Below are 23545 nucleotides of genomic sequence, written 5' to 3' on the forward strand. Positions count from 1 at the left end.
AGTTGGAGTCTCACTACGTCACCCAGACTGGAGTGCAGTGGCCGCTCCCGGCCACCGCAGCCTCGACCTGCTGGACTCCGGCGATCCTTCCGCCTCAGCCTTCCAAGTAGCCGGAATTACAGGCATGCGCTACCACGCCCGGCTGATTTTTTGATTTATTGTAGAGACGAAGTATCGCTGCCCAGGCGGGTCTCGAACCCGTGGGCTCAGGCAATCCACTCACCTCAGCCTCCCAAAGGCGCGGGATTTTTTGATTTCTTGTAGAGAGGAGGTCTTGCTACATTACCCAAGCTGGTCTTGAACTCCTGGGCCCAAGCAATCCTTTCAACCTTGGCCTCCCAAAGTACTGGGATTACAGGCATAAACCAAGGCACCTGGCCCAGAGAGGGATCTTTTTAATATCCTTAAAGCACTCACATCTCTGGTTGGAAGAAGGAAGACCTCCATATCACATAAAATTTTTTTTGATTTAGGTCTAAAGTGACCATTTTCAAGCTTTTACTGCCAAAGTCAAAGACTGATAAGTGGAGAATGTATAGTGTACTAAAAAGAAAATATAGCAACTTTAAAGTGAAATATATAGTGACATTTTATGGGCTTTAATGGAGGGAGATATGCAGGTATGTATAATTTTTAAATTTAATAATAAACTTCTAAGGATTAAAGGAGATATTGTATGTGGAGCTACAAATTGTCAAGCAAATGTAAGGTATTGTTATTATTCTCTGATTATTGGACATAGGGCGATAAAGGTAGAGATGTAATGTCCATGCCATAAAATAGATGAATTTTTCAGGGCTAATTTTGTTTGTTTGCTGCCTTTCAGAAAAGTGAAAAAAGTATCACTAACATTTGTTGGGTACTTGTTTATTTCTGCTTATATCTGATACGGTTTTCAGTGTAAAAGTTTACTCTGTTATAAATCTTAATATTCTAGGGAAGGGCTTTAGAACTGCTAAAGATTTAGTATCTGGTCACATTTTGATCCAGAAATCTCAGAAATTGAGGCTCAAGAGAAATATTTTGGAAAAGACATGAATGCATATTAGAAGGATTAATAACAGTGAAGATGACATTGTAAATACCTATTGAGATTTTTAATTAAAGTTATTTTAAGTCATCTACTTTATAAATAATTGGTTTTGATTACTAATGCTGTTAGTTGTGAATGAAATCAATAGCTTGTATATACTTTTAGTTAGTTTTTTGTTGATGATACTTTTTTTAATTGATACTAACTGGCAAATCAGAACCCAGAAAGGCAAATTTCTTTCATTGTGAATTTCTTTCATTCCTAATTTAACTCATTTTTACAGGTTCTATATTTAAATAAAAGATTTCTTCAATAAAATTTATCAGAAGATCTTGGAAAGTGATCTCTTTTATCTTCTTCATTGAACATTTTCTACTAACATCTTTGACTTCTCTGCAGAGTTATTTCTCTTCATTCTCTATGTTCTTTGCTGCTCTTTTTCCTCTAATGGAGAGAATTACTCCTTCCACATCGTACAAACTGTCACATCTGTTAAAGTGTACCTCCAAGTGTTTCATTGAAAGGAGCAGTAAAAAACTAGAATTACTCCTTTACTGAATAAGAATTTATTATTCCCTGTCATCTGAAAATGATGGGAAATGTTGAAAATGTTATGGCCAAAGTGTGAGAAGGAGTCATGCCCGCACATGAAGTTCAAATTAAGAGTCAAGGCAATTAAATATACAAGGTCCTACAAGCAGCCCAAGGAGAAGGAGGATAAGTGGGCCAGCCAGACTGGTGATGAGAGTTGTTAACCAGGACTTCCATTTAAACAAGGATTGGAACCAAGATTTATTATTGTTTATTTCTTCTTGTTTCCTGTCAATATTTTCTCGCACCTTTCAGAGGGTGTCCTTAGTAATTCCAGATTGGTTTACATAGAAACAACATGCCTCTCCAAGAGCAACACAAAGTATCCCGGGATAGGAAAAGCAAGTCTAAGCCTCTATGATTTTGGAGAACAACTTCTGCTAGGGAGTCCACCTGGTCATGGAGTTGGTTTGTAGCAGATTGCGTGTCATTTAAATCAGACTTAACACCCTGTACAAAGTTTGATAGTCCTAGTTCTCCGTGGACCAAAGCTGTATGCAGTGCTGAGGGCAACCATTCCAGCTACACTTAGCTCAATTAAGACAGGCACTAATAGAGGGACAGCACACTTCCAATGAGTTGCCAGAAGGCCAGGAGGATGGAACACTAGGGTTCCCTCAGGACCACTATAATCATATACCTGGGAGAGTACATGAACAGTGATATGCAAGGTAGGGTTATTGTTTAACATTTCAGTAGTAATACAGGTTGCAAGACCTCCAGGACAAGCAGATCAAGTATTAGTAGGGGTCATATAGGCCAGAGATTCAGTTATAGTTACAGTGAGCGATGAGATGCAAACATTAGAAAATGGGGAAGCTAGCAAATTGAAATTTGAAGTTATAAGACAAGGGATATTGCCAGTTTTGTTTCCTATAGTGACATGAACTGTTTTTGGAGAATACATAGTTTTGTCAGTGTTGCTGATAATAGGAGTATTTACTCCTAAACTTACATAGTAAGGAGGCTTTGACTTTAAGCAGAGCCAACAATCTGCAGCTAACTGGGGCAAGTAGCATTGAACAAATGGTGCATATGAGTTAGCATAGGAAAAAGACTTGGGGGTTGGAGGACTAGCCCCTAGATGAGCCTTCTTAGGCAACTTTGGAGGCTGTGTCCCTGGACGAGTTTCCAGAATTGACTTTGGAGGTGACTGTGGTGGACTTGGGGTGGTAATTCAGTTAGCAGGAGATGGAGACAGATGAAAACTGAACATGGGGTCTTCCAGAGAAGCTAGTGGCTCTACTGACCTAGATTTATAGCCAAGTATTTGCCTTTGAATGGTAAGCAAGGCACCACGGTCATAAGCCTGTAAAATAGAGTCATATGCCCCAGGTTTTTCCTGCACTCCAAGTCCAAGGATGGAGGCTGCTAATTTGTATAAATACCAAAGCCTCAGGGGGAGATGGGCCTGGAACCCACCAAAGAGTAATTTTGGAGGTGTCATTGGGTCTTCCACTATAAGTAGTGATGGTGACACATTTCCAGTCAGGACAGAAGAAATGATCTGCTTAATTCCAGGCTAGTTCGGTGGGTTTTCCAGGACATAGATAGAATTCTACATCTCTGAGGTTTAATCTAAGGTTCTGGTTTTTTGTAAATGTGGTGCCTCCTAGGTTGGAAAATGTGAGGCTTCCCAGGATGCTTCAGGGTAGCTGTCACCGACTCCCTTTCCTATTGCAACTAAGTAGTACTGTTCGACCTTAAATACTATTGAAGGTCCCAGATATGTCCAGTTTTGGATAGCTAAGACATCGCCAGTTTTGAAAGAGGTTAAGGAGAAAGAATATATGGCATATTTATTCTGGGCAGCAGTTAAACTTATTGCAAGCATAATAAGGCAATAATGCACCCTGTGCATGGGAGATAAAATAGCATTAGTGGACCCATTTTGCCAATCTTCAGGGGCTACAGTTGAGACCTACACCAAAGGCCAGAGGAAGTGGGATAACAAAAACCAGAGTCAAAGATTGAGTACAGTGCATTTAAAGAAATTAGTAACCAGTCTATTGGAATCTCACAGTTCAGATGTATGTCGAAAGGTGATCTTGAGAGGGTTTTTGGAGTTTTCAGTTGCAGTTCAGTAGGCTAAATCGTGGTTGTTCTTCTCTGTTGGATGAGGAAGTAGATATTTAGGATCCCTGGCCCCCTCAGCACAGTCGATGGAATGAGTGTTTGTTTTTTGGCTCTCTTGACTTGTGGTATGATGAATTCAGACTGGTATCCCATGGACCTTGAATGCTGTTGGGGTAGTGATGACAACAATAAAAAATCTTTTCCAGGCAGGAGTTAGTCCCTCTTTCTGAAACTTTTTGATGAAAACCAGGTCTCCGGGCTGGAACAGATGACAAGGCATGGAAGACAGAGTGGGTAAAATAGCACGAAGACCAGAGTAGACAGCAGCCTGGACCTGCTGGAGGAACTGGAGATACTTTAACAGAGATTGATCAATTATTTCTTCTAGGATGGGATCTCACAACTGGGGTAACAGAGGAGGGGGGTCTTCCAAACATAATTTCATTTGGGGTAAACCCAGCCTTACAGGGGGTATATCGGGTTTGGAGAAGAGCTAAAGGCAAAAGGTTTATCCATTTTTCACTGGTCTCTACTATTAATTTGGTTAAAGTAGATTTTAGGGTTTGGTTCATGCATTCTACCTGTCCAGAGCTTTGTGGTCGGTAGGCACGATGTAGTTTCCAATTAATGTTTAGTGGTTTACTAACCAAATGTACTATGGATGAGGTAAAGGCAGGACCATTATCAGAGCCAATAGAGAGGGGGAGCCTGAACCTAGGATTCATTTCATTTAATAAAAACCTTGTAGTCATTAGTGTGGTTTCATTTTTGGGGGCATTTTCTCTACCCATTGAGAAAAAGTATCAATAAACACCAGTGGATAGCCATATTCTGCTTGAGGAGGTTTTGTTTCAGTGAAATCTATTTCCCATTTTTCTCCAAGACTTAATCTTTGGGCCCTGATGCCATCTGAAGGTTTGGGCCCTTGTTTTGCATTGACTTGGGCATAGGCAGGACACATGGCGGCTACTGTTGCAGCAGTGCTTTCCAAGTCATTGATATGACAAAAACGGTTTAACAGCTCAGTCAATTTAGTACCTCCTAGGTGAGTAGTAGAATGTAGTTGTTTTACCAAGATGTGTCCGAGGGCTTCAGGCAAGTTTGACCCACCATCCAGTGGAGTTTTTATGGGCTCCCTCTAGGTCCACCTGTTCCTCTTCTTCTTGGGTATAGGTAGACTGTTTTAGGAGAGAAGGAGCTGGAAAAGTTTTAGTTAGCAAGATAGTCAGGAGTTCAACTGGGAGTTCTGCTGCCTTTTGAGTCACCTGAGCTGCCAGGCAATTCCCAGTTGCTTCTGGAGTGTCAGACTTCTGGTGTCCCTTGCAATAAATGATGGCTACCTCTTTAGGGAGACATATAGCCTCTAGGAGGGCTAAGGTTTTTTTCTTTATTTTTTATAGTCTTACCTGCTGTGGTAAGAAGAACTCGTTCCTTATAGATCATGGTATGCACATGAAGTGTGGCAAAAGCATACTGGCTGTTGGTGAAGTTGTTTACTTGCTTTCCTGTTCCCCAGTGCAGGGCCTGAGTTAAATCAATTAACTCAGCCTGTTGAGCTGAAGTATCTTGAGGAAATGCCTGTGACCAGATTGCATCATGAGCTGGTTATGGCTGCACCACCCTTGCGGACTCCCTCTGTTACCAGGCTGCTACCATCCATGAATAGGTCAGCATCAGCCGGGCTTAATGGAGTGTCCTGAAGATCAGGCCAGTTAGCTTGAGAGATGTCCAATATATCTTCACAGTCATGCACTGGCATTTCTGGCTTGTCATCAGGCAACAGAGTGGCTAGATTGAGGTACTGAACAGGAGAGAAAGTTAGTCTTGGTTGGTCAAGCAAAAGACTGATATTGGGTGATACAAGCATTTGACATCCAGTGGCCAGAGGCTCCTTGGAGCAAAGTTTCAACAGCATGGGGAACAGTCAAAGGTAGGTTTTGGCCAAAAATTAATTTGTCTGCTTCCTTAACTAGCATGGCTGTGGCCAAAATGGCCCAGAGACAAGAGGGCCAGCTATAGGATACTGACTCCAGTCTTTTTGACAAGTAAGCTACCGGACTTCTCCAGAGTCCTAAGGTCTGAGTAAGGACCCCCTTTGCAAGTCCTCATTGTTCATGAACGAACAAGTGGAAAGGCTTGGCAACATCTGGGAGAGCTAGAGCCAGGGCTAGGGTCAGAGCTGTTTTTAACTGCTGGAACACCTGTTCCTCAGTAGCAATCCAATTTAGGGGTTGATCTTCTTTCATGGTTGTCTACAGGGGCTTGGCAATTTCAGCAAATCCTGGGATCCACAGCTGGCAATACCCTACTGCCCCCAGGAATTCTCATACCTGTTTCTTGGTGGTTGGCATGGGACTCTGAAGAATGGCTTCTTTCTGGGCCAAAGTCAGGCTCGCTTACCCTTTTTTAAACCAGTATCCAAGGTAGAAGCAAACTTGATGGAATATTTTCAGTAGGGGACATGAAGAAGTTAAAAGATATTCTTCAGAGAGCGGAGTCAAGAGCATCTGATAGGCAGTAGGAATAAACATTTCAGTTTTGTTAGGTGAAAACACAATGGTGGCTCTTAACTTTCAAAGTAAGTCTCAACCCATAAGAGGAAACAGGCAGTCTGGAGCTATTAGAAATGAATAGGTGACTCACTTTTGTCCCAAATCGACAGTCCAGTTGGAAGTGAACTTGCAATTAGCAACGGCCCCTGTTGCCCTTTGTACCAAAATTTGCTTTTTAGACATAAGTCCCAATGGTGACTTCAGGACTGAAGTCTGCCCCAGTATCCACTAAGAGTTGAACTGGGTTACCATGGGTTTTTGGGGGCCTAAGGAAAAAGAGCCCTGGCCCCTTCAGTCCGAATCCATTTCCAACCTTTCCAGTTGAGGGCAGGACCAGAACTGGCTTAGGGTCCTCTTGTTTTGGGTGGTGGGGACAGTCTTTGACTCAGTGCCCTAGTTTCTTTCAATAAGCACACTGGTTCTTTGCCAGTTGAATGTGTCTGGGTTTCTGACCCTTTTCTGGTTATTAAACTTTTGGTGAAGAGGCTTGGAATTAGCTTCTGGGGCCTGGAGGGCTGTTACTAGGATTTTGGTTTGTCTTCTTGCAGCTCTGTCAGCTGCCTGTACTGCCTGCTTTTGTTTCTCAGCATCTTGATTGTTAAAAACTTTTTGAGCTACCTCAAGCAGCAGAGAAATATTCATTCCTGAAAAGCCTTCCATATTCTGTAACATTTTTAGGATATCTGGAACTGCTTGAGCCACAAATGCCAAATTAATAGCTTGAGCATTCTCAGGAGCTGAGGGATCAATAGGGGTGTAAGTCTGAAATACATCTTGGAGGAGCTCGAGAAACACTCCTGGAGATTCCTTGGGTCCCTGGAGAACCTCAGGGCAAGACTTTTAACATTTCTTGACTTTCCTCCTGGGTGCCTCCAGTGGAGTCTAGAATAGACTTCCTAGCTTCAGCTGTAATATGTTCCCAGCTCTTTTGCAGTAAACAAAGTTACAAGAATTGTTGACAATCATCCCAAGTGGGGTGATGTGTGTGCATAACTGATTCCATTAAGTAGATCAAAGCCTGCAGCTTATCCGAGAACATTGGGTTCTGATATTTTCAGTTATACAAATCAGATGAGGAGAAAGGGGTATACACCAGAAACAACCGCTCAGTCTGAACTGCCCCCTGTGGAGGAGGAACTTCCTTCCCCGGAGGGGAAGGAGAGATGCTAGATTGGTCTGAGACTGGAGACAGGTAGCCAAAGGTGGAGGGGACAGAGGGGGTAGAACTAGAGACAGCTGCAATTGCAGCCTCAGCTGGGATTGTCAATGGCTGTGAGCAAGGAGACATGGTGGAAGATACAGTAGATGAAGAAGGGAGAGGATTATACAGTGGAGGATTAGAGCTAACCGGATCCGCAAGAGGATCTTCAGTAGAGGGGGCAAAACAGGATACAATCCATAAGAAGCAGGGGTTACAGGTGATGGGCACGATGGAATTTTTAAATTCTGAACAGGTGGCTTAGGTGAAGGAGGGTCCATAACATAAGGATTGACATGTCCTGGCCAACTAAGAGAAATGGAGACCAGGACTTGACTGGTGGTTTCAAGAGAACATACCTTCAGCCAAGGTGGTGGGTTTTGGACCAAACTCAGCCATTGGTCAATAGGGGAACTGGTCTGGATGACCAGGACTCCCTGTAACAACCTTCCAAACAGATTCAGTAAACTTAACATCCAGAGACCCTGTAGAATGCCACCCAACATCAAAGGCAGGCCAGTCTATCTTACAGAGGGTTCAGAGTCTGCCTTTTGAGAAGCAAATTAAGAGTTCTTTATTTAGCACACAGTCAAAAGAAAGCTCTTGCCAAGAAACTCTTGACACAGAATAAAATCAGAAAAAAGCTTATATAGCTAAAATCTGCAGCTTGGCTACATGGCAAGGGGAGTGGGGGAACAAGGAACTAAAAACAAAAGGAACAAATATAAGAACAAACTATAGGGATGTGGCAGGGGGAATTTTGTAAATAATAATTTCTTAACAATTTCTTGGTACAACATCTGATTTCAGTTAGCAAATCATACAATTACACGGAACTTGTTGCTAGGGGGTATTGCAAACAGCATGATCGGTCAGTGTGAACAGCTCAAGGGGACAAAGATATGGGTCTGCAGTCATGGAAACCTTACAGAAATCACATGTATACATTGGGGGGTCATTTTTAGGTTAGGCAGGAAACTAAGATGGAGGATTTTAACAAAATGGAGTTACTTATGTCAAGCAAGTTATTGCAATTATTTTATGTATTTCATTAGCTATTTCAAAAACAGTAAAAATATATATATACAAATTGCAAAAGAGAATTGTGGCAGATTTCTTTTTATTTGCACAAACACATATATGTTCAGAGTAAAACAGCTTCCTTCCCAGTGGAGATTTGATATACAATGCAGTTGATTATAAATAGAGGGAGAAAAAATGGTGCTGTGATTGCCTATCAACTTACTAATAGGCAAACTTTTTTTTTTGAGTTGGAGTCTCACAGACTGGAGTGCAGTGGCCACTTCTGGCTACCGCAGGCTTGACCTACTGGGCTCTGGCGATCCTTCTGCCTCAGCCTTTCAAGTAGTTGGAACTACAGGTGTGCGCTACCACACCCAGGTAGTTTTTTGATTTATTGTAGAGATGAGGTCTCGCCAAGTTGCCCAGGTGGGTCTTGAACCCACGCGCTCAGGCAATTCACTCACCTCAGCCTCCCAAGGCACGGGATTACAGGCTGAGCCACCGAGCCTGGCTAGGCAAACTTTTAAGGCAGGAGGTAAGATGTGTCTTTCTGATCTTTTATATAAGAAGTTCCAATAGTGTACAAAAGGTTAACTTTTGCTTTTCTTATATTTCTGCTATTAAAAAAAACCTTAACACATGCATTTGTTAGTACTGAAGTTTCTAACAAAGTGCAGAACTTAAAAAAATTTAAAGCGCAATTTAGCACTGGTGGAGCACTTTAAGTGTAGTTGGCATTCTGTCAACACTTAGAGCTGATGATATAACATTTATTTTACTTTTAAAAAGTTTTTTTAAAAAAAATGACGATATGCATAAGTGTATCTTTCAGATAATATCAATATAAATTTTGCTCCAGAAAAAAATCCAATGAAAAGCAGTCACTCATTCTATAAGAATGTGCTTTTGTATTGATAGGAAGGCAAAAACAAATAACCTCAGGGTTAAAAAAGCAATTTTGTAAGTTTAAAAGTAATTTCCTTGAGCAGAAATAAAATAACCAACTATCCAAGCATGCTATTTTATTCACTTCAAATAAACAAACCTGAATTGTGTGCAAACCAGTTTAGTTGAGTAAAAAGTAGGTACAGTCATTTTATACTTTCTCTGTAATTTCCTTGACATCTTTTATTACTTAGTGGGCTTCTGTCAATCCAAAGGGAATGGCAGAAATTGTAAGCTTTGAAAATTTTGAAAATCTAATTGCAAATTGTCTCTACAAATACATCAGTACTATTAATAGTTGTCAATTAATAGAGGCTTCTTGAGTTTATTTATAGATGCACATACATTAATAAGTTTATGTAAGTAAATAACTTATTAATATTAAGTTATTAAGTTAAATATTAAGTTAACTTATTAATATTAAGTTATTAACTTAAATATTAAGTTAACTTATTAATATCGTCTATTAAGTAGTTAAGTGTTGTCTGGGTCATAGTAGGGACTCAATGTTTATTATTTATTATTATATGGGCATAGAAGTATTATATCTGTATATTACTTAACTGTGTATTATATTAAATATGTAGTGGTAAATCCTGCTTTATTAGTTATAAATGGAGGTAGCTTCTTGTCAATTCGAACTTTTGACTTTGGTACCACCCATTTCAATATTCAGGATGTGGCTGATGGCCATTAAATTCTGAAAGGTCAACAATTCTCTCAGCCCTGAATGTTAATTTTGACATCATCTTGCCAGGGAAAGGAAGCAATGTGACATGAATTATTGACATAGAAGAGCTGAAAATAATGCTCCTAGGAAAGTGATATCAATTTTATATTACCAGCTGCTAACTCTATTTTCTTCTTTAACATCAATTTAGACTCTGTTGATTATGTCAGCAAGGCAAATCATCCTCTTTTTTAAAAAAATGTGACTCTGGCAAGGGGTCATGATTTAATATATGTTAATTACAGGGATAAAAATTTTATTTGGCCTATTCATTTTTATAACAAAGGTGTGAGTGGACATGGCAGGCAGCTTGTGACATGGCTCTCAATGATCCCCACCTCCTGATAGTCATGCTTTTGTGTAACTTCCTCCTTTCCTTGAGTGTAGGCTGAATCTAGTGAAGTGCTTCTAGTAAACAGAAAACAGCAACAGTGACAAGGATGTCACTTCTGTGTTTGGGTCACTAGCATTCTTCCTTGTGCTCTCTATTGCTTGCTACCATGTCATGAGATGCTCTGTGGAGATGTCCATGGGGCAAGGAACTGAGGGAGACCTCTAGCCAATGGCTTATGAAAAACAGGCTTAATCCCTGCAACAGGATAGGATCTGAGACCTACCTACAACTGTGTATATGAGCTTGGAAGTGTACCTGCCTAAATGAAATGATTAAAGCTTTGAGAGATGCTCAGAGTTAGAGGACTCAATTAATCTGTGCATGGATACATGACCCAGAGAAACTGTGAGATAATAAATGTCATTTTAAGCCACTAACATTTTGGGGTAATTTGTTACACAGCCGTAGATAGCAAATATAACAGAAAAATTAAAGAACTGAATAATTACTTGATGAATTAGGATTGTGGAGACATACAATTTGGTTAACTCCAATCAACTGAGATATTATAGAAAATCTCTTTGAAGAGTTAAAAAGTATTTTAAAATACTTTGGACATATACAATTTTTCTGATTGTCCTTCCACCCCCACACTCCACAGTTAGCCTGAGTTTCACTTTGTGTGCTTTTCCCTTAGAGAAGGAATTAGGATATTAGAATATTTTTTGCATTTAATTGCTCACTAGCCAAATGAAAAAAATTAAATAATTTAACAAAAATGCTTTGCTTTTTATCACTCCTGGCTGTGTCATGTCAAGAAACATGGAATATAACATACATTTATAACACATTCATTACTTGTGAAAAAAATTACTTCCCGTAGGGTGTTCTCTGCAGAGTGCTCCTTTGAGGTGATCTGCCTGGATTACCAGTTACGATACATTGCATCATCGAGAGAGGGGATTGGCACTGTCAAATGCAATATGCCAGATGGAAATTGTCAAAAAGATTTTCTTTAAACTTACATGATATAAATTTTTCACAGCTTCCTCTTACCCTAAGTATGTATTGGCAATTCAAAATGCATATGGTAGGCAAGTAGACTTCTAGAGAGTGCTGTTGAAGATATTTGTCAGTGATATGTGAACTATTAGGACTTAGTCATATTTTTTTCTTACAATTTTTGGTTACATCTAGGTGAACAAGATGTAAATAAAGTTAACTTGAAGTGTTCTTTTTTTTTTTAATCTGAATTAATTCATTTATCAGAGAAACCAAATGAAATTTAGAGGTATTTCTGGTTTCACTTTATTCCAGATCCAACCACAGGTTTGTGCAAGTTTGATAACTCTGATTGGAAGTTGTTCTGTTAAAGTCTTGTGGTTTTCATTTTCTGATGAACATAGGTGATTCTAAATAATTTAGCTGTTGGCTTAAGGGCAACTTTTTGATGGTACAGATTTTTTTCTTCTGCTTCTGTATTTAGGGCACTCTAATTGAGCATTTCAACTAGAAATAGGAGGCGAACTTAGGTTATCTTGCAGTTTGATTTATTGGATGTTTTGATAAAGATGTTTCGTGGAGGAGGAAGTAGGAAATAACAAAACCGTAGCAAATTTAAATGATTCATGTTAGTTTTGGTCATTTTAACAAAGGAATCAAGAGTTGATTGGTTTTAAATATCAACTCCTGCTGGATCAATACAGTGCTGGTCAAGATACAACAGAAAAAAGTTTATTCATGAGGATTGGAATTGACCCTAATGATAACTGGTTTGTCGTTCTGGAGTTGAATTTTATAAATGTTTTTTAACACTATGTTGTGGGCGATTGGACAAACACAGCCTATTAAACCATAAGTCAATTTTACTTACTTTCTGGGAGTTTGCTAGTCTGTTTAGAGAGAAATTGATTTTGATTATCTGTTATTTGCTCAGATTACTTGTAATCAGTCAGGTGTAGCAAGTTATTCACCAACTGGACACGTGTAATCCCGACAAAGTCTGCTTTTCTCATAGAAGCTTCCCATGGCAGCCGCTTTCAGGTACTCTCAAGAAATGATTCTTTCTATCCTTCCATGAAAGATGAAGCACATGCTCTAAGTAATTTGACAGTGGTGAAAGAGGAGAATGGACAATTAGTTTTGGATGCTTAACTTTAGACTTATTTCTCTATTTTAAAATCACTTGTAGGTGTAACATACACTGCTATTTTATGCCTCAAGGTTTTTGTACTTGCTGTTTCTTTTGGTTGAAACTTCCGAAGCAATGTTTATTTGTCATTAAATACTCATCCCAGGAGTTATTCCCAAGAAGACAGACAACCTCACTCAGATTAGATGCTTCTCTTCTATACTCATATACCCCAAGTTGACCTCCCTATCAGAACACTTTTCACATTGTATTATAAAATTAATTTACTTGTCTCTTACTCCATAAGACTGTAACACTGTAGCCAAATGACAAGGATAGTGCTTGGCACATAGTTGCCTAATAATTATTTACTTAGATAATTAATAGATGATAGGATTAGTTCAACTTAAAAAAATAACAATTATTCTGTTGGCTGGCTGTTTACTTATGAGGAATATGCTATTCTACAGTTTCTCTTGATACTGTTAATACTGCAATTTTGCTAGAAATTTCTAATGGTAAAATGTCACAACTCAGAATCTTACAGGTGCTTTGAGGATGAAGTGGTACAAAAATTATTTTAAAATAAAAAAGCAAAGCTGTAACTACCTCACATGTTTGGGATTTTGAGAAAGCATTTAATTCTCTTGGATCAGTTTCTAGTTAACAGAAATTGTGGTTGGTATAGAGAGATATAGCCTTTCTGATAACCAGTTGTCTAATTGTATCTGAAACCATTCAGAATTGGTTATCAATTCTGTTATGTAGTCGACTTTTCCCAATTTTAGTGATTCATGGTTCTGTGAGTTGATTAGACTTAGCTAGATAGTTCTCATTTGGGCTCCTTCATGAGGTTGTAGTGAGATGGTTTTCAGTGCTGGAATCATCTGAAGGCTTGATTGGGCTGGGTGTCTAAGATAGCATCTTTATTTATTTGTCTGGCACCTCACCTGGGATTTCTGGAATACTGGCTGACTGCCAGTTCTCTCCCTCTCTCCCTATCTCTCTCTGTGTGTCTGATTTAATCTCTTTATGTGACTTGCTTGAACTTGTTCATAATATGGCAGTCTTGAGGTAGTTGGACCTATTGCATAGTAGCTGGCTTCCTCCAGTGTAAACATCCCAAGAGGCCCAGGAAGTGCAAGGTTTTTTATGACATAGCCTTGGCAGTCAAGCAGCATCTTTCTGCTATATTCTATTGGTCAAATGTGAGTCACAGGGCCAACCCAGATCCAAGATGAAAGAATAACATAAAGGCATGACTATTGGGAAGTGTAGTTCATTGGAGAATCATCTTTAAATAATTACCTATAATTCTACAAATTTCATATTTTAGAATATAGTATTCTTTCATTATATAAAATACTATTCTAAAAATTTCATATGTTTTTGTAATTTCTTTTGATATAATAAACACTTGAACATATTTTAAAAGGTGTAGTTGGAAGAATAATGGGCTTAAAGGTGTTCAGTCCTAATCCCTGGAATCTGTGACTATGTTAGGCCACATGGCAAAGGGGAATATGCTTGCAGGTATAATTAAGATTGCTAATCCATTAACCTTGAGGTAGCGAGAGCATCCTGGGCTATCTGAGTGGGCCAATTGTAATCACAAAAGTGTCCTTAAAAGTAGACAGATGAGCAGTCAGAGTTAGAGAAGGAGATGGAACCATGGAAGCAGAGTGATGTGAGAAGGGCTTGAAGGTATACAAACATTGTTTTAAAATAAAAAAGCAAAGATATAAATATATCTAGTTTTGAAGATGAAGAAAGGGGGCCTCCTCACCTTTTAGCAAAGGTGGCATCATAATACTCATGTGTCATTGACCATGAGACAATGAATACAGGAGGTTTTTAGAAGTTGGATAAGTTTAAAAAAAATATGTGTATATATATATATGTGTATATATATATGTGTGTATATATATACACACACACATATATATATATTTTTCCGTAGGATCCTTCTATCAGAGCCTACGGAAAGGAAAACAGCATTGATTTTGGCCCTATAAGACCTGTGTCAGACATCCAACTTATAAAACTTAGGATAATAAAGCAGGTTGTTTTTAGTCACAAAACTTGCAGTGATTTATTTATTTTTTTAAGGAAGGATTTATTGAGAGGACAGAAAATCTCCCACAGTGGGAGGAGACTCAGGGGATTGCCTGCAGTGACTTATTATAGGAACAATAAGAAAACAAATACAAAAGGCAATATAAACCTGAGAATAAATAGAAAATATACCATGCATGTCATGTATATGTTCAGTCTCTGAACAGTTTAGAAAATGACTCTTTAGGACATCACAGATCTTTGGTTATGATGTGAGTGGAGCAACTTCGGAAGGGTGGATCATTTTTGTGATGTCAGCACTGCTTTCTTTTTACTGTCTTAGAGAACAATTGTAGTCAAAGTGATGTAAGAAATGAAGGTACAAGCCTCATGTTGACTTCAAAAAGTTTCTCCATAGATTCTGTTTTATAGCATTTTCACTGTCTCAAACATTTGGGAGGTTCGATTAAATATTTGGGGTAAAAAAACCGACAAAATCTTTGGATAACATAGTTTTATCCTTTCAAGAATGAAAACCAATCTATGATATGCTTTCTTGTATTGGTAAGTTAAAATGTGATTTAAAAATAAAACTCTAGGAAAAAAGTGTGCACAGGATACTATGTTATTTTTCAACATTTTAGAGGGAGGAAGAAAACATGTCAGTGAGTCAGTAAGCTTATCCTGAGATTTTTCAAAGTTCATCAAAGATATGACTAGATGGATCAGGAACAGTGTTTTCTTGATAAGTTTTGTGAGAAACTGGCTATTATCTCATGAATCAATATTTCTTTATGTATATTAATTTTTATGAAAAATTATAATAAGCTAATATTTATTATTATGTAACATAGTCTAAAATTTATTTATGAAAAAATCCCATTTATAATTCCACTATTCAAATAATTACCTCTAATCTTTTGATTATTTAGTATATATCTTCCAGATAAAAGCACACTCATAATTTTTTTTGGCAAGGGTGATATCATAATGCTCATATGTTATTTTACCCTAATTTTAACTTGATTTTTAATTCAACAATATTTTGCTAACACATTTTATTTCAATAAATATGTCATCATTATTATTACAGTTTCTTTTTAAATTCATTTATACTACTTTTTTTTAAATTTTAAAGATGTGAGGTACAATTCAGGATTAGGTATAAAGGTGGTCATTTTACAGGTAAAATTTAGGCCTTCCTTTGGTTCCCATTTCATCTGGTTTGAGATCAGGTCCCTTATTGATGTTGCGCCCCCCACTTGCCTCCCTTGAAGTGTCCCACTACTGCCAAACTATCTTATAGTATGATAAATGTTCAGGGTCTGCTTATGAGTGAGAACATGTGGTACTTAGTTCTTTGTTTCTGTGATAGATCACTCAGTGTTACATCCAAATTGCTGAAAAGTCCATAATTTTGTCCTTCTTTATGGCTGTGTAATGTTCTATCATGAATATGTACCACATTTTTTATATCCAGTCCACTTTTGATGGGCAGCACGGTTGGGTCCATGCTTTTGCTATTGTGAATAATGTTGCAATAAACATATATGTGCAGGTATCTTTTTTACAGACTGATTTGGGCTCCTCTGGGTATATTCCCAGAAGGGAGATTGCTGGGTCATATGGAAGGTCAATTTTTAGATCTTTTGTGAATCACCACACTATTTTCCACAGAGATTGTATTATTTAACACTCCCAGCAACAATGTAGAGGCATTCCCTTACCCCTGCCTTTTCTCCAGCACCTTTTGTTTTTTGAGTTATTGATGACTGGAGTTAGGTGGCATCTCAGTGTGGTTTTAGTATGCATTTCTTTGATGATTAGAGAGGTTGAGCAATTTTTCATGTATAGTTGGCTGCTCATATGTCTTCTTTTGAGAAGTGTCTATACATATATTTTGTTCACTTTTTAATAAGGGCTGTTTGTTTTTTTCCCTTTTGGCATGTTTGAGTGCCTAACATCCTGGATGGTAGGCCTTTGTCAGATATACTGTTGGCAAATGTTTTATCTCATTCTGTGAACTATCTCCCCACTATCTTGATGGTTTCTTCTGCTTTGAAGAAGCTTTTCAGTTTAGTGAGGTCCCACTTTTTAAAATCTTACTTCTTATGGCATGGACATCTGCCTTTTGGTCAGGGATTGGTTGTCTATTCCAATTTCTGTAAGGAGGTCTCCTGCGTTTTCTAATTCTTATATGGTCTTTGATCCATACAGAGTTGCTTTTTGTGTGTGGTGATAGGTAGGGGTCCTGTTTCAATCTTCCGCATGTGGTCAGTCAGTTTTCCCGCATCATGTACTGAATAGGTTCTCCTCTCCCCGGTGGTTGTTGGTAGAGGCTTTGTCAAAGATGAGTTTGTTGAGAAATTGAGGTTTTGCTTCTAGAATCTCTATCCCGTTCCATTGATCTATATGCTTGTTCTTGTACTAATACCAGACTTTTGATTATAGTAAAGTTTTGCCTTAAAGTAAATTATGAAGTCTGGAAGTGTGATATGTTCTTCTTTGTTTCTTTTGCTAAGGATTGTTTTGGCTATTTGTGGTTGTTTATGCTTCTATGAATTTTTATGTTGTCATTTCCAGGTCTGAGAAGAATGATGTTGATAATTTAATGGGTATTGCATTTAATCTGTAGATTGCCTTGGGTCGGATGGGCTTCTTAACCATGTTGATTCTTCCATCCCATGAGCATGAAATGTCTTTCCATTTGTTTGTGTCTTCTTTGATTTCTTTGAGCAGTGTTTTGTAGTTTTCATTGTAGAGGTCTTTCACTTCTCTGATTAGGGAGATGCTGAGGTGTGTGTGTGTGTGTGTGTGTGTGTGTGTGTGTGTCTATCTATTGTGAATGGGATTGTATTTTTATTTGGTTCTCTGCTTGTTGGTATATAAGAATGCAACTGTTCTTTGGCATGTTGATTTTGTACTCTGTGACCTTGCCAAAGTCTTTTATCAGTGTAAGGAGGTTTTTTGACAGATACTCCTGGATTTTTGAGGTATAGGATCATATCATCAGCAAATAGGGATAACGTAACTTACTCTTTTCCTATTTGGATACCCCTGATTTCCTTCTCTTGTCTGATTACCCAAGCTAGGACTTCCAACATGATGTTGAATAGGAGGGGTGATAGTGGACAGCCTTGTCTTATTCTGGTTTGCAGGGGAAATGCGTCCAATTTCCGACCATTTAACAATATGTTGGCTGTGGGTTTATTGTAGATGGCTCTTACTATTTTGAGGTATGTTCTGTCCATGCACAGGTATTCAAGGGTTTTTACCAAGAAGGAATGCTGGATTTTATCGAAAGTTTGTTTTGTGTCTAATGATACAATCTTGTAGTTCTTGTTTTTCCATCTGTTTATGTAATTCATTACGTTTATGAACTTGCAGGGGCTGAAGCAGCCCTGCATCCCAGGGATGAAGCCTACTTGGTCACAGTGGATGATTTTTGAGATGTGTTGTTGGATCTGATTTGTTGGAATCTTGAGAATTTTTGCATCTAAGTTTACCAAGGAATTGGCTTATAGTTCTCTTTCTTTGTTGGATTTTTATGTTTGGGTATCAATGTGATGTTAGCTTCATAAAATGATTTGGGGAGAATTCAGTCTTTCTTGATTGCCTGGAATACTTTCAAAAGGATTGGTGTCAGCTCCTCCTTGTAGTTTTGTAGAATTCTGCTTGAAAGCCATCTGTTCCAAGACTTTTTTTTTGTAGATAGTTTTCTTTTATGGAGTCAATTTCCTGGATTATTAATCTATTTAGGGTCTCAATTTCTTCTTGTTTCAACCTCAGGAGATTGTGTGATGTCAGAAAGTCCTCCATTTCAATTAGGTTTTCAAGTTTCTTTCCATACAAGTGGACATACTAGTCTCTGTTAATCTTTGTATCTTCAGGGTCAGTTGTGACTTCATCTTTTGTGTTTCTCATCGAGTTTATTTGGGCTTTCCCCTCTTTTTCTTGGTCAGTCTGGCTAGGGGACCATTGATCTTGTTTATCTTTTCAAAGAGTTTGTGTCCATATAGGTGTGCAAAGTAATCTCTGATAATCTTTTGTATTTCTTTGGGGTCAGTTGTGACTTGATCTTTTGTGTTTCTGATTGTGTTTATTTGGGCTTTTTCTCTCTTTTTCTTGGTCAATCTGGGTCGAGGTCTATCAATCTTGTTTATCCTTTTAAAGAACGAGCTTTTTGTTTCATTGATTTTTTTTCTATGATATTTTGTCCTCTATGTCCCATATTTGAATTTTTACTTTGATGGTCTGGATTCTTCTGCTAAAGTTAGGGTTTTAGTGGTTTTGTCTTTCCAGCCTCTTTAGGTAATTTGTTAGGCTGTTAACTTGTGATCTTTCTACTTTCTTGATATGTGTTTATAAAAAAAAAAAAAAAAAAAAATTCCCCTCTCAGTACTGCTTTCATGGCATCATGGAGGTTTTGGTAAGATGTTTCTTTGTTTTCATTTGTTTCCAGGAATCTTTTAATTTCTGTTTTGATTTCTGTGTTGACCCAGGAGTTGTTCAGCATCATGCTGTTTAGTGTCCCTTGTCTCTGTTGGTTGTGGGGGAATTTTGTTGGTGTTAATATTTATTTTAATTCCACTGTGGTCTGAGAAGGCGCATGGCAGTTATTTGATCTTATGAACTTTGTTTATGCTTGATTTATGGCCAAGGATGTGGTCTATCTAGGAGTACATTCCATGTGATAGGTAGAATGTATATTCTTTGGTTGTTGGAGTGTTCCGTAGGTATCTATTAAGTTCATTTGGTTAAGCATCAAGTTAAGGTTCAAGATCTCCTTGTTGCTTTTTTTCCCCCCAATGATTTGTCTAGGGCTGTTAGTGGGGTATTTTAGTCTCCAGCTATGTTAGTGTTAGAGTCAATATCTTTTTTTAGTTTACTTAGTAGCTGTTTTTTAAAAAACTGGTGCTCCTGTGTTGGGTACATATAAGTTTAGGATGGATATTTCTTGTTGATGAACATTTTATAATTATGTAGTGTCCTTCTGTATATTTTTACATTTTTGATAGTTTAAAGGTTGTTTTGTCTGATAGTAACATGACTCCTGCCTTCTTTTCTGTTCCATTTGCCTGGAAATTTGTTTTTCGTCCTCTAACTTTGAGTTGTGAGAGTCCTTTTATTGAGATGTATTTCCCAGAGGCAGCAAACTGTTTTTTTTTTTTTTTAATTCAGTTTTCCATTCTATGTCTTTTCAGGGGTGCATTTAATCCATTTACTTTCAGGCTGATTATTGAGATGTGAGAGTTTATCCCTGTCATGAGGTTCTTATAAAGTTCTATGTTGTTGTTGTTGCTGTTTATTTACTTGTTGGGTTTCTTTTGATTTGGGGGTTGATACTTTTGGTGTGTGTTTTCAATTTTCCAGTGATGATGCATGTTGTGTTGATTCTCTGCTTTCCTGCATTTGTGGGAAGAGTGTAGCTGTTCTTTTTTTTTTCTTTCTTTCTTCTGTGTTTGATATCTTCTTAAGCATCTCTTGTAGAGCAGAACTAGAGCAGCATAAACTTTTAAGGATTGAACATCTGGAAAGATTTTAATTCTCTCTCACTGATGGAGCTTAGTTTAGCTGGGTAAGAAATTCTTGGTTGGAATTGTTTATCCTTGAGAACTTTGAAGATTGGATTCTAGTCCCTTCTAACCTATGGTGTTTCTATAGTTACATCTGCTGCTATTCTGATTTATTTTCCCTGGTGGGTAGTCTGATCTTTCTCTTTTACTGCCGTTAGGATTTTTTTTTTATACTTACTATATGTAAGCGACTTATGATGTGTCTAGGAGTTGATCTTCTCATTTGATGGCTTTCAGATGTTCTCTGAATCTCTTGTGTTTGGATGTTTGCATCTCTGATAAGATGATGAAAATTTTCTTGGACAATTTCATGGAATGTTTGTCCCAAGGTGGTCTCTGTCTCCCTTTCTGCCTCAGGAATGCCAATCAGGCATAAGTTCAGCCTCTTAATATAATTACACATCTCTTGAAGACTTTGTTCCATCTTTTAAAGCTTCCTTTCTATGTTTTTAACAGTGTGGGTCAATTCTATATTTTGGTCTTCAAACTCTGAGATTCTTCTATTTGGTTAATTTTGCTTTTCATGCTTGTCAGTTTGTTATTTATTTAATTTACTGTATTCTTTATTGCTATCATCTCAGTTATCAACTCTTTCATTCTTTCTTCTTTTTTGTTTATCCTTTCTATCAAGGCTTTAATTTATGAATTTGTGATTTCAGAACAGTAGTTCTAGGAGTTCTCCGTTTTTTGAAGTCTCTATTTTCAGGTGCTGTCTTTCCAGGGGGCTGGAAGGTATCTGTATTCTTCTGTTGATTCTTCTTCATTTGTGATGATTCCCCTCACTCTTTCCCCCCTTCTTTAATTCTGTTGCTCAGTGATATGGGGGATAACTTTCACTTCTGAGTGCCCAGTCCCCTATTTTTCCTTATATAGATCCTCTGATTTGTTCAATTTTGAAGCCAGACTGATACTGTGTTTTTACAGTTTTGATATTTGATTAAGGTGCAATGGGGGAGCTATGGTTCAGACACTATCTACAGATCACAGAATTTACTGACTGGTATGGAAGCCCCCTAGAAACCACTTCCCACCACCTTACAATGTGTCCATGTTGTGGGAGCATATGTATGCCCCCTCAATTTGGCCTCCCACTCTGACTGCATGTGACCGTGCTTGATCCAGTGTGGGGGTCACCCACTCTGACTGTATGTGTTCATGCTTGATCCAGTGTGGGGGGTGGGGCATCTGTCTCTTGGGTATTGTGTACCCTCCCTGTGAAAATGATGGTTGATCTCAAAGGGGTGCAGAGATTACCCCTTGGTCTGAGGATGCAGGCTGCCCAGAATTGGGAGAGCTAGAGATGGTCCCTGGCTGGTTCTGGGACAGAGAAAATGGCATCAGCCCATGTCTTATCCTCCAGTGGGACTCAGCTCCAGATATCCCCACATCTTCTCCATAGTCCCTTCTGTCTGTTCCTTGCCTCTGCTGCAGGTGGTGCTGTGGACCAGGTGCTAGGCGCTGAGAGGCTGCTGATCTTGCTGCCATCTCCTGAGAGATGCTCTGAGAATGGGGAATGTTCCTGCATGCTGGTGCCAAATTAGGAGCAGTGATAAGTTGCAGCTGCTTCTGCAGGGGCCCTGGGTACTTGATCCCACATGTCTCCTCAGTTGGACATTCGCTCACTCACTTGCTCACATACGTGCATGTGGATTTGTCCTTATGTAACTCACCCATGCATGAACTCACATACTTTGACCAGTCTTGTCACCATTTTGCCCCCCTTTTTTCCATTAATATTCTTGATGACTGCATTGGTATTTTACTATCTGGATGAACCATAATTTGTTTAATCATTGACATTGATGGCCATTATACTTTGTTGTTTGGCAATGCTATGAAATAAACTTTCTTACTCATAACATTTTTGAAAATTTTTCAAGTTTTTTAAAGGATATTTTTCTAAGAACAGAATTTAGGATTGATGGGTATGCATTTTAAAGTGTTTTGATAGAGTTCACAATTACATTATCAAGTGAAAAATCTTGTTACCTTAAAGGACATTTTCTGGATCCTTTCTTGTTATTTGATCATTTTGTTCTTGGTAATATAAACAGCTCTCATTTCACATGCCAACGTGTGTCTTGATGACAACTAGAGGTCATCTAAGAAACTGAATATCCCACCTGTGGCTCAAATTTGTCAGTCAGAGGTTGACCTTTGAGTAAATCAAAGAGAAAAATAGTCTTGAGTTAATGCTTGCTAAATCAAATAACATTTAATATTAAACTCATATCTCTTTCCTTCCTCTACTCCACTATCCACTATAAAAAAATGCCTTTATGTCTGTGGAAGACTTAGCAACTTTTGTATTTTCTCTGCAGTTAAGAGATGGTTTATGACTTGTTTGTACTATATTTCTTTTTTATGCTCTTGCTACTTTCACATATTTTCTCTTTTACACTTTTTAAAATTAGTTTATGCCAAATTGCAAATCTAAGAAATCTTGAAGTCAAAATGCCTAGTGTAATTATTTTAAGTCTATTTTTATTAGGATAGTAAGTATATTTGCCATTCTATTCCTCCCACTCTTCTATAAAGATGTATATTATATCTGAATGTACCAGAACATAAGCAATTGGCATTGTTTTATTAACACATTTACATCTTTATTGATATGTCATCATCACCAATATTTTTTTTAGGCTGCAAAAATTACAGTTTGTAACATTTAGCATTGGTCTAATTATGTGAGAATTATTTCTTTCTATGCTCTACCATACTATATGAAGGAGAAATAAGGCAGAAAAAGAATAAAACAAAATACAAACTATTAAAAATGTAAAAGTTAATTGTAAAACTCACCTATACTTTCTTTGAAGATCAGTTGAAGGTGACAAACATAATCTGTGATGATTAATTTATGTGTCAACTTGACTGGGCTACAGGATGTCCAGCTATTTGATTAAACATTTCTGGTTGTGTCTGTGAGGGTGTTTCTGGAGCAGCATCTAAATTGGGAAACTATGTAAAGCAAATGACCCTTCCTAAAGTGGATGGACATCTTCCAATTTTTTTGAGGGCCTGAATAGATTAAAAAGATGGAGAACAATTGGATTTTTGGTCTTCTCTGCCTGTCTGCTAGGCATGGATGTCAAGACTCTCCTGCCCTTGGTGCTCCTGATTCTTAGGCTTTTAGATAGGGCCTGGAACCAACACTGTGAGTCCTCTGGCTCTTGGACCTCTGAACTACAACCCTCTCCTGGGTCTACACCTTGCAGATGTCAGATCACAGGGTTTTGCAATCTCCATAATCACACAAATTGATAATTTATAAGTATCTATCTAGTCTATATCTCCTATT

The sequence above is a fragment of the Carlito syrichta genome, unplaced genomic scaffold (genome assembly GCF_000164805.1).
Source record: "Carlito syrichta isolate Samal-C Ts95f unplaced genomic scaffold, Tarsius_syrichta-2.0.1 Scaffold309069, whole genome shotgun sequence".
Taxonomy (NCBI): Eukaryota; Metazoa; Chordata; class Mammalia; order Primates; family Tarsiidae; genus Carlito; species Carlito syrichta.